The sequence below is a fragment of the Pongo pygmaeus genome, chromosome 1 (assembly GCF_028885625.2).
Source record: "Pongo pygmaeus isolate AG05252 chromosome 1, NHGRI_mPonPyg2-v2.0_pri, whole genome shotgun sequence".
Taxonomy (NCBI): Eukaryota; Metazoa; Chordata; class Mammalia; order Primates; family Hominidae; genus Pongo; species Pongo pygmaeus.
The window spans coordinates 214092258-214104439 of NC_072373.2; the positions used below are offsets into that span (position 1 = coordinate 214092258).

The window sequence follows — 12182 nt, forward strand, 5'->3', positions numbered from 1 at the left end:
GCCTCCTCGCCCTGGCCGGTCGCTCAGGGTCACCACCCTCCCCACTGCCGCCCCTCGCCATTCTTCCAAACCACTCTCCACCAAAGATTCCACCGACGGTCACCCCACAAGACAACCCAGGCCGCCTCTCAGCAGCGGCTGCCGCCTCGCAGCCACCGCGCCCTCTCACCCCCGCGGTTCTGCCCGCTGCCTCGGTGCACTTCACCTCCCTGGCTCCCGCTGTCCCCTGAGCTTACAGTGGACTCGGGGTTCTTTGAATCCCTCTTGGGAGTACTGAATGGAAAAGGGGGAGCGTGCACATGTGCTCGGTAGAGTGTAGACATCGTGGGATTTCACTGTGGTACCATCGCTTCGACGTCTTAGTGCTGATTTTTACACCTGCCTTCTGCTTAGGGCACGGCAGCAGTTTTCCATCTGTGCCTGCTCAACCTGCTGTCCTTGTTGGGTCAGCGAACATCGCCTCCCTCTACCGCTCAATCAGCAAACGGGACCGCCCTCGAGGACCTCACCCGCCGCTCACCCCCTAGCAAATTCGCTGGCATCGCCTCCGGTCGCCTCTTCCGAAGGCCTAACGAGCGCGTTAGCTGCCAACGGAGGTGAGGAGGCTCCGCTGACTGGCCGGTGCCCGTGTCCGGGGCTGGCACAAACGCCATGACTTGGCTTGGCCTCTCTCTTAGTTATTCGCAGCTCAGCCCGATAGGCGCCTCCGAAGTGGCGACGGAAAGAGGGTGAGCTCATTGGGTGCAGCTCCACGGGGGCTGGCATCTCTGCACGGCTGTGTACACCTGAGCGAGACGCTCAGTCGCTCTCTAAAGCCGCTTCCGCGGATGAGGGACACGGAGATAAACAGGAGCGGTGTGTGGTGAGAGGTGGTCCACCAGGACTTGCCCTCCTTCGCCCGGCTTTGCCCCTCGCTGCGGAGACTGTTCTGCCTCTGGCCCTTGGAGCAGGCCGGCTGACAGCCTAGTGAGGGAAGATTCCTGCGGGAGGGCGGCCAGTGCGAAACAACTCCCTGACCGGGAATCGAACCCGGGTCCCGGCGGTGAAAGCGCCGAATCCTAGCCACTAGACCACCAGGGACACACGGGAGGGAGCTTTCTCTCCTTTCTTCGGCCAGAAGCGACACTTTCCCTGAGCTCTGGAAGGACTTGGGCCTTTTGAGGGTCGCTCTTTGCTCCTGGAGTCTCTCACAAGGCCATTCCCTCCCTGCTTTCTTCAAAAAAAGAGCCTGCAGGCGACACACCGAGGGCTCCGTGAGGGACACCGAATCCCGAGTCCTGGAGCGAGTTGCAGCGACCCGGCCGCAGCTCACCACTGAACTAGAGATGCGCCTTTGCGAGGCGGCAGCAAGTGACCAGCCGGTCGTGGGTCGCCAGGTCCGGAGCCGCGCACCAGGTTGCCAGGAGGAGGCGGGAGACGGGAGGCGCCCGCGGTGAGACGGGGGCACCCGCTGCATCAGAAAGGACCCAGACGCCAGCACCCTCAACATCATAAGGAATCAGACGGATGCGGAACCGAGACGGGCTGGATGGGAAACTCTTTCCAGGAAGGCTCCGGGGCCCTCAGCTGGTCTCCGACCTTCCCCTGCAACCTGTGACACCTGCCATTTTCCCATCTTAGGCGATGGCAACACCACCCTTCCGTTTGCTCCGGGCAAAACTTCCAGAGTTCCCTCTGACGCTGGAGTTTTTTCCTCCGATCCAAGAGCCGACTGGTCATCAATTCGTGATTTCCCGTCGGCTAAGTGCGTGGGCATTGAGCTTCACGCGAGTCTCTCCACCTCTGCGGAATGGCTACTTCGGGGAAGGGGAGGGGCCCTCCGGTGGATTGTAAGGTGTTTAGCAGCATCCGTCGCCTCCGCTGACTAGATAGATGCCAGGGGGTTAACATTCTCTCTCCCCGCTTCCCCTAGTCGTGACCTAGTGTCCCAGCAAGGATGGGAGAGGAGTGTAAGGGCGAAGTTGCCCCCTTTTGAGAACCACTGATGCGCGTTGTCCTGCTCTCTGAGCTTGTGGAGAGGACTCTCCAGATGAAGGCTCGGGGGTCGATACAGCTTGAGACACCCTCGCTCCTCCGCACAGTCGGACCTTAGGATTGGAGGCTTTTAACATCTCCACATCATGAGATTGGAAACCTTTAGGTCTTTTCTCCCGCTCTGTCCTTCAAATCGGACTCTTCCGAGCCTGTTGACCAGGGCCAGCCAGGCAGAGGCTGGGTTCGCTCAACGAGGCTCCTCTCGGCCCTCCTGGAGCTTCAGGCCTCTTTCGGTTGCAGAGAAGCTTTATGGGCCACTTCCTTCTGCATCCCCGGGTGCAGGTGCGCAGTGCCCCGGGAAGAAGAGGGTTTGACTGCGGTTCTCGTCCCCCGGCGCCCAACCTCCACCCCGGTGCGCGCGCTCCTCCAGGTTCCTGCTGGTCCCAGTCGCCGGGAGTTAGGTCTCGGGTCAGCCTGAGCTCCCGAGATGCCCAGGCCAGGAAGAACACGTAGGGGAAACCGGCTGCTCACTTTGGTCCTGTCCACAACGGACCCCTTTCTGCCAGGAAAGAAAGGCGGCGAGTCCTGTCCTGTTGGGTAGACAGAAGAGAGAGCAAAGGGAAGACAAGAAAAATCCTGGGAGGTTTCAGGATCTAAAGTTACCATGAAGTCGACCTAACCTCCTCTGGAGTTCCTCCCGGTCCTCCCGTGGCTGGCGATGGTGAATGGAGTTTCCCTCTCCAGTTTGCCAAGGCAGACAAAGCCGACACAATGGGCCTGTCCACTGTCTTCTTTCATATACACAAAATGTCAGCTCTTCCTGTTTCTAACTGGCAACATCCCGCCTCATGACCAGCTTAGCAAATTAGACACTCTCCATAGGATTCCATCTCTGTCTTAGTTGGGCTTCTGTAACACTGTACCATCAACTGGGTGGCTGATTCACAACAGAAATTGATTTCTCACAGTTCTGGAGGTTGGAAGTCCGAGATCAAGGTGCCGACATGGTAGGGTTATGGTGAGGGCCTTTTGTCCTGGTTGTAGACTGCCACCTTCTCATTGTACCCTCAGGGGGTAGAAAGAGGGCGAGAGAGCTCCCTGGGGTCCCTTTTATAAGGGCATATTCAGACTAATGGGACTAAATCCAGACTCTGTACTGAGTGTTGTGGATTTTTTGCATGTTCTTCCTCCCCGCAGACAACTGGAGATGTATTGTCCCTAGAGGGTACAATAGGGAATCTTCAGTCACAAGTCAGCAACCAGCATATGTGAGTGAGAGCGTGTCCCACTCAGAAATGAGAGTGTATTAGTCCATTTTCACACTGCTGCCAAATACATAACAGAGTTCGGGACGAAAAAGAGGTTTAATTGGACTTACATTTCCATATGACTGGGGAGGCCTCAGAATCATGGCGGGAGGTAAAAGGCACTTCTTACATGGCAGCAGCAAGAGAAAATGAGGAAGAAGCAAAAGCAGAAACCCCTGATAAACCCATCAGATAGTGAGACTTATTCACTATCAGGAGAATAGCACAGGAAAGACCCACCCCTATGATTCAATGACCTCCTCCTAGGTCCCTCCCTCAACACATGGGAATTCTGGGAGGTACAATTCAAGTTGAGATTTGGGGGAGGGCACGGCCAAACCATATCAGAAACGGATGAAGTGACAACATATCCTGATGTGTGTGATGGTTTTATGAGTGATTACCTATTTCAAAATTTATTGCAATGTGTAAAAAAGAACAAGGACTTGTATTATCTGACTTTAAGGCTTACTATAAGCTATTATAGACAAGGCATCAGGAGTGACAAATAGATAAACAGACTGAGTTAAGAGACTTGAAACTGAACCACAGCTATATGGTCAATAAATGGGTTTTCAATAAAAGCAGTTCAATAAAAGAAAATAAATCATTTCCATTAATGGATTTGTATATGGATGTGGGGACACCAACAATGTTATTCTCCCTCACACTACACACAAAAGTACTTTCAGGTGCATTATACACCAAAACTTAAAGTTAAAGATATAAAGCATTTCAAGGATACTTTGTGACTTGTTGGTAGGCAAAGATTACCCTACCAACAAGCAGGACACAGAAAAAATATAGGTATAAGAAAGACATGATAAATGAGACTTCATCAACATTAGCCACACCTTCTCATCAAAAGATACCACTAAGAAAGTGAAAAGGCAAGCAAGCCACAGACAGAGACAAAATAGCCACAAAACGTATCTGACCTCCACACCCTGTAATTAGAATTATAGTGGTCTGGTACGCTGCACCCAGTTCCTGCTGGAGTATTTCCTGTAGTGGCTCATGCCTGTCATCACAGCTACTTGGAAGGCGGAGGTGGGAGAATTGCTTGAACCCAGGAGGCAGAGGTTGCAGTGAGCCAAGATCATGCCACTACACTCCAGCCTGGGAGACAGAATGAGACTCCATCTCAAAAAAAAAAAAAAGAAAAGAAAATAGCAAAAGAAACTGACAATGCTTCTCGTGGTAACTTGGTGGCCAACAAAAAAAAAAAAAAAGAAAGAAAAAAATTGTATATATAAGAAGAAAAAGAAGCTGATAGTGCTGCCTGCCTCCAAGGAAGGAATGGGAATATCTGGGGTCAGAGGTGAGAGGGAGCCATTTTACTGTGTACCCTTTTGAAATGTGAACATGTGACTTAATCAAAAGTAAAATATAAAAATTTTAAATGCTACTTACAAAATTTTTTGTTTGTTTGTTGGTTTTTCAGATGGAGTCTGGCTCTGTTGCCCAGGCTGGAGTGCACTGGTGCAATCTCAGCTCTCTGCAACCTCCGCCTCTCCAGTTCAAGCGATTCTCCTGCCTCAGCCTCCCAAGTAGCTGGAATTACAGATGCACGTCACAACACCCAGCTAATTTTTGTATTTTTAGAAGAGATGGGGTTTCACCATGCTGGCCACGTTGGTCTTGAACTCCTGACCTCAAGTGATCCACCTGCCTCAGCCTCCCAAAGTGCTGGGATTACAGGCATGAGCCATGACGCCTGGCCTTAAAATACATTTTTAATGTATTTTAAGGTCAGGCGTGGTGGCCCATTTCTTGAGACATAGCAAGACCCTGTCTCAAAAAAAAAAAAAAAATTAGCTGGGTATAGTGGTGAACACTTATAGTCCCAGCTACTTGGGAGGCTGAGGTGGGAGGATCACTTGAGCCTGGAAGGTCAAGCCTAACATGAGTTGTGATTGTGTCACTGCACTCCAGCCTGGGTGATGGAGAGAGACTGCCTCAAAAAAAAAACGTATTTCAAGTCCATAATACAGGTTAAATCCTTTCCTTTCCTTTCCTGAAGGAAGTGTACCACTGGTAATCCAATAGTAAGGAGGGAAAGTGCCTCATTGTAGAATTCTAATTAATATACACAGGAGAGACTAAATGAGAAGCTCACTTTTGCAGCCTCTGATGAGTGGGTTGGATCTTGAAAAGAGAGACACCAGGCATAGGGGCATTCTGCTGGAAGAATGCAGTCTACTTATGGACTCTTGATAAAAAAAAAAAAAAAGCAAGCGGAAGAACCTGAATCTGACCTAGCTTTAGATCCAACATCCAATTTACAGGAAATACATGGGATAAAGAAACATGTTAATTGACACCATAAGGATGCAACCAGCAAAATCCAGACCATGAGAATCTCCAAGGACAGCTAGACCAGTTTCCTGAACAAATAAGTTAAAAGGGACTTAAAAGACAAAACATGGGCTGGGCACAGTGGCTCAGTCTTGTGATCCCAGCACTTTGGGAGACCAAGGTAGGTGGATCACCTGAGGTCAAGACCAGCCTGGCCAACATGGTGAAGCCCCCATCTCTACTAAAACTACAGAAGTTAGCTGGGCGTGGTGGCGCACTCCTGTAATCCCAGCTACTCAAGAGGCTGAAGCCATAGAATTGCTGAACCCAGGAGGCAGAGGTTGTAGTGAGCCAAGATCCTGCCACTGCACTCCAGCCTGGGCAACAAAGTGAGACTCCATCTCAAAACATCAACAACAACAACAACAACAACAAAAAACAAAGCAACCATTCACACTTTGTGAATGTCTGTGGATCCGGATTCAAACAAATTGTAAAGAAAAAACTAAGGCAAGACTATCTGTAACTTTTTATTTATTTATTTATTTATTTAGAGACAGAGTTTCACTCTGTCACCCAGGCTGGAGTGCAGTGGTATGATCTCGACTCACTGAAACCTCCGCCTCCTGGGTTCAAACGAGTCTGGTGCCTCAGCCTCCCCAGTAGCTGGGATTACAGGCATGTGTCACCACACATGGATAATTTTTGTATTTTTAGTAGAGATGGGGGTTTCACCACGTTGGCCAGGCTGGTCTCGAACTCTAGACCTCAGATGATCTGCCCTCCTTGGCCTCCCAAAGTACTGGGATTATAGCTGTGAGCCACCGCACCTTGCCTATCTGTGACATTTATGAGACATATGGAAAATGTAGACACTGGCTATTTGATGATATTAAGAAAAGATTATTAAACCAGGTGTAGTTTCTCATGCCTGTAATCCCAGCACCTTGGGAGGCCAAGGCAGGAGGATCACTTGGGCACAAGAGTTCAAGACCAGCTTGGGCAACAAAGTGAGACCTCGACTCTACAAGAAATAAAAAAATCAGCAAGCCTGGTGGCATGCACCTGTGGTCCCAGCTGCACAGGACCTGAGGTAGGAGGACTGCTTCAGACCAGGAGGCTGAGGCTGTAGTGAGCCGTAAAGAAAAGAAAAGATTACTAGCTAAAATGTTTTTAATACACTGAATGAAACACCTTGGCCTACTGCTTTGGGGCTGTCTCCACAGCCCCCCCAACACTACTGTTGAGATGACTGCTCACACCGATCAGACACCCCTGCTCAAAGATCAGGCAGGCCCAAGCTCCCCCGCTGAGGCAGGTTCTCCTTTCCCTGTACCAGCTTTTTGTTGCAAACCCCTGGCTGCCATGGGCTCCCATCTCCATGCCTTTGCTCATGCCTTGCTGCTGCTTGGAGTGCCTGCTGCTCTGCTTCAACCGTACCCATCCCTTGATGCTCAGTGCAAATTCCATCTCCACAAATCGGTTTTTCTGACCTCCCCACCCCTCCCATCCTTCTGAGCCTCAAGGACATTCCCTCTGTCCCACGTACATATCACTAACCACTCGCTTCCTCAGTCGAGAATTTTGGGGATCTACATCTTTTCATCACTAGAGGCTGTGAGGTCCTTGGTAGCAAAGCTGAATATTCTAGTGGATTAAAATCAGGAACTTCGGCCTGGCATGGTGGCTCCTGCCTATAATCCCAGCACTTTGGGAGGCTAAAGCTCCGCCTGAGCTCAGGGGTTCGAGACCAGCCTGGGCAACATGGTGAAACCCCGTCTCTACTAAAATACAAAAAAAAAATTAGCCAGGCATGGCAGCATGTACCTGTTATCCCAGCAACTCAGGAGGCTGAGCCAGAATTGCTTGAACCCAGGAGGTGGAGGTTGCAGTGATCCAAGATTGTGTCACTGCATTCCAGCCTGGTGACAGAGCAAGACTACACCTCAAAAAAAAAAAAAAAAAAAAAAAAGAAAAGGTCAGGAACTTGAAACTCCGACTCAGCCACTTATGTACTACTGTGTGACCTCAGGAAGATCACTCAATCTCTCTGCACCTCAGTGTCCTCATCTATAAAATGGGAATGAACACAGTTCCTACCTCACAGGGAAGCTATGAATATTAGTTGAAATGAAATATACAAAGAGCCTAGCCCAGAGTAAACATCTAATAAATGCTGACTGCCACGACTGTGGTAATGGTTATTACAAGTGGCCTCTGTGTCCTCACAGGCCCTTGTACACAGTAGGTGTATTGAGTTGAACTGAAATTCAACTGAATTGAGCTGGATGGAAAGAGCAGGGCTGGCTCTCAGCTGCTGCCCCATCCCCGGCCAGGCCTCACCTCTCAGTGAACATCTTCACCTCACTGATCAACCGCCAGAACCCCACCACCTGCCTCCAGAGGAGGAGCAGGCGACTGTGCTCATTGCTGAAGTAGGCATTGAAGGACTGGAGGGAAGACATGCCTAGGGAAGTGTTGGTGTGAGAGCGGGTTTACTCCCTTCCCCTGCTTCCCTCATCTCCGACCATCCCGGGAGGCACCGTCGTTCAGAGAGTGGGTCTTCCTGTGGGCCTGTGCATAGAGCTGTGTTGCAGCGGCCACGTTCAGCCTCCCAAGACTCATGGCTCCCTCCTGCACAGGGACCTGGGTTTCAAGTCCTCTTTTGGCTGCAACAGGCAGCAAGGAAGGGCAAAAATGCAAGGGACCCAGCTTTTCATCCCAGTTGCCAGTTGCATGACTGTGGGCAGGTTACTTAACCACTCTTTATGTATTTATTCATTTCAAGACAGAGTCTTGCTTTGTTGCCCAGGATGGAGTGCAGTAGCATGATCTCTCAGCCTCTTGAATAGCTAGGACGACAGGTGTGTGCCACCACGCCAGGCTAAATTTTGTATTTGTAGTAGAGATGAGGTTTCACCATGTTGGCCAGACTGCTCTCGAACTCCTGACCTCAGGTGATCTGCCTGCCTCAGCCTCCCAAAGTGCTGGGATTACAGGCATGAGCCACCGTGACCGGCCTTAACCTCTCTTTAAAATGAGGAGGATGATAGCACCTATCACACGCAGTTATCACGAGGAATAAAGGTCAATGCACACCGTGCACATGGTACATGCTACACATTGATAAAGACCAGCTATTGTGATGACGTCTATTTACTTCTGCTAACATGCTCCCTTGGACAGTGCTCCCTCTCCCTCTCCAGGCTTCTGAGTCCTCCCTCATCTGCAGTGCCCCTTCCTCTTGAGTCAAGCTGGCCTCCCTGCACCCCCATGCCCACCTCCTCCTCGCACCTCCATGCCGCCTCCCACTGTTCCAGCTCCTTGCGGCTGCGTGTCCAGTCACTGGTCACCTTTCGTATCTCCTCACTCAGAGCCTGGTTGGCCGAGCCTGCCTGGTCCAGCTGTTCTCGGAGCACGGCATTCACCTGGGCCAGGCTGGCACTCCTGAATGGGGCACAAGGGATCAGTAGGCGCTCGCCCAGGGGGCCATCCTGCCAGCCCTGGCCGTCCCTGCTGCTCCTCCTCCAGCCAGATGAGAGCACTCTCCAGGTCTCGACTGTGCTCTGTGTCCTGGGTGAGTGAGAGTTTAAAGCATCAGGCTGAGCAGCTGGAGGACAGGGCCTGCCCCTGCCCCACCCTGGCACCCACCCTCAGCCTCTGCTGCTCCAGCTCTCCAGATCTCTCCAACAGCTGCTTCAGCTCCGAGAACCTCTTCTTGTAATGGAGAATCTGGGGATTGGGAGCTGATTGTGAGCCCCAGGGCTGGGGGCAGGGCAATGTGAACACGTGGGAGGGAAAGAGCAGGAATGGGTGGCCTTGAACTTGCCCTGCAGCTGCTGCACAAGCTGGGCCTGCCGCTGCTGGCCCTCCTGGTAGGCCTGCAGCTTGCACCGGTAGGAGGCCTGCTCCTCCTGCAGCTGCCTCCGCAATTCCACGCTCTGCCGTACCAGCCTCCTGGGCTCTTGCGTCTCCAGCTCCCCAGATTCCAGCCACAGAGTCTGCTCCAGCTGCAGGGAAGGGTCATGGGTGAGAGTCCTGGGCCTCCTGGGAAGGCAGGCTCAGGCCTCTGTAGCAGTGACAGGCTGGGCCCAGACCCACAATGCCTTGTAGGCTGATAGCCTGGCACCCTGGGGAGCAGATACATGAGGGCAAGCCCAGGGGCAGTGCACGTGTGCATGAGGCGATGCACCTATTCACAGACACGCAGATGGGGCCTGCGTGGACACATGCAGGTGAGCCCACAAACCCAAACCATGCACGCAAAGCTCAAAGGTGCACCTCGGTCAACCTCAGGGTCCTCAGTACACCATGTACCTCTCCTCCAGAACACTTAGCCCTGTCGTGGTTTCTGTTTATTACACTGATGTCTGTGTCTCCCCACCATGCCCCCATCCCAATGTGAGCTCAGAAAACCTCGATTTTTTCTTCCTCATTGTACCTTAGCACTAGAATTGTGGCTGTGGAATGGCATGGCTCACGCTCAGTAAATATTTCCTGCCATGGTGAATTAATGGCATGAGCTCATGGGAATACATTCAAACAGAGATGTCAATCCACCTGTGCATATGTGAGATTAAAGATATGTACACACACATAACACATACAGGCAACCTCAAACATCCCCAGGGGAACACGAAGGAACCCCTCATATGCACGGCATTAAGATTTGTAACAGGTGCACACAGATGTTGCCCTATACAGTGCCTGCATATTAATGCCCCCTTCTGGCTGGTGCAGTGGCTCATGCCTGTAATCCCTGCACTTTGGGAGGTCAACGCAGGTGGATCACTTGAAGTCAGGGGTTCGAGACCAGCCTGGCCAACATGATGAAATCCCGTCTCTACTAAAAATCCAAAAATTAGCCGGGTGTGGTGGCATGCACCTGTAATCCCAGTTACTCAGGAGGCTGAGGCAGGAGAATCGCTTGAACTTGGGAGGCAGAGGTTGAAGTCATCCGAGATCACTCCACTGCACTCCATCCCGGGCAACAGAGCAAGACTCCATCTTTTATTTATTAATTAATTAATTTATTTATTTATTTATTTATCTCATAGACTGAGCGAGGGTACCCCGACCGGCGGAGGGACGGCTGCGCCCTGCAGGCCGCTGCGTCCGGGCAGGCCCCGGCCTCCTGTCACGCCCCCAGCCCGTGACAATTCGGGCAGGATGGGCCGCAGGACGCGGCGGGGCTTCCGCGGAGCCCGTCGGGAATGCTCTCTTGGCCTCCAGCGCCGGGCAGCGGTGGGTACGGTACCCGCAGTGCCCACAGCGACCACAGCCCGGGGACGTGGCTCCAGCCCGCCCCCAGGCGGGCGGCCTACTTCGCCGGGAGCACGTTGCCTGGGGAACATGGCGAAACTTCAACTCTTAAAAAAACAAAACAACCACCACAACATCAAAAACAAGAACAGAAATTAGCTGGCTGTGGTGACGCATGCCTCTGCTACTCCAGAGGCTGAGGTGGGAGGATCGCGTCAACCAAGATGCCACGAGATACAGTAAGACTGTCTCTCAGAGAAAAAGTCAAACAAACAAAAAAAGAGGCTGTGTAAGAGGTGATCCTGGGGACAGTGGAAAAACACTAAGGTTTTCAAGTGCTGTTAAAAGTCACTAGGCCTTTGGGACCATTGAGCAATCTACAAAGCAGGGAAGCCTAGATCCCTTAGCGCCGCCTGCGTAGTACCACCACAGATAACATGAGAGACCTCCCCCACAGAGACTGAAATTTGTCTCCCGAGGAGACAAGTGACTACAGACATCTGTCCCAGGACAGGAAAAAAGAAAACGAGGTCTCACAAAAACAAAAACAGCTGACCACACCATACAATCACTGAGACCGAGCCTGCGACTATAGGCAAAAAAAAAAAAAAAAAAATCTGTCTATTATTCATACCATGAAAGACCAGGGGAAAGTGTGAACGCAGTCCCCTACTACTGTTGTGGGAATCAGAAGAACGGAGAGACCAATAGGTGGAACAGGAGGATTTATTGACTGCACTCAGGCACAGCAGATTAAAATCCAAAGGCTGAGCCCTGAACAAAGACAGGGCTTGACTTTATACACACTTCTGAAAGGGGGTCAGCCAGTTTCAATGGCACACCAGGAATTTGATGGCACGAAACTCGTGGGGCAGGCAAGAGGGCTTACAGAAGCAGAAGAAAGGCAGCTAATCAAACTGTGACAGGTCTTGCAATGCAAGTATAGCTGGTGACCTTGCAGCTGCACTGAAGGGAAATCAGGAACTTAACAAAACTTGTATAATTAGAAATGGAAGGGGGGAAAGAGAAGGTAGTGAAGGGATTTGTTGTTTTTTCCTCTTATCCTTGTTAGGGGTGGACTGTGTTGAGAGAGTCTCCAGAACTCATTCCTTGGGGCTCTGACTTTTCAGATAGTGTAATTAAGAATCTGCTAGGGCTCTATCTATTGCAGGTCTTGGAGTCAGCCAAGTACAGGAAAACTTGCCTTTTCCTTTTAACTTCTGACTTATTACTACAAGTTGTGCAGCACACCATGCCTGGTTTTCATTAGCAATGTTTCCTGAGGTTACAGAAAGATTTCTAATCCTGGGAGGAAACACTCCCTTGAAGCAAAAGTGTTCT

The 12182-nt window shown here is 51.3% G+C and overlaps 1 non-coding gene across 1 annotated transcript; it reads right to left on the reverse strand.

The window, feature by feature from the left end:
* Positions 1-1008: 1008 nt before the first annotated feature.
* TRNAE-UUC (transfer RNA glutamic acid (anticodon UUC)) lies at positions 1009-1080 on the reverse strand. The gene has a single exon. It is a non-coding gene; the product is annotated as a tRNA-Glu (tRNA).
* Positions 1081-12182: the final 11102 nt, after the last annotated feature.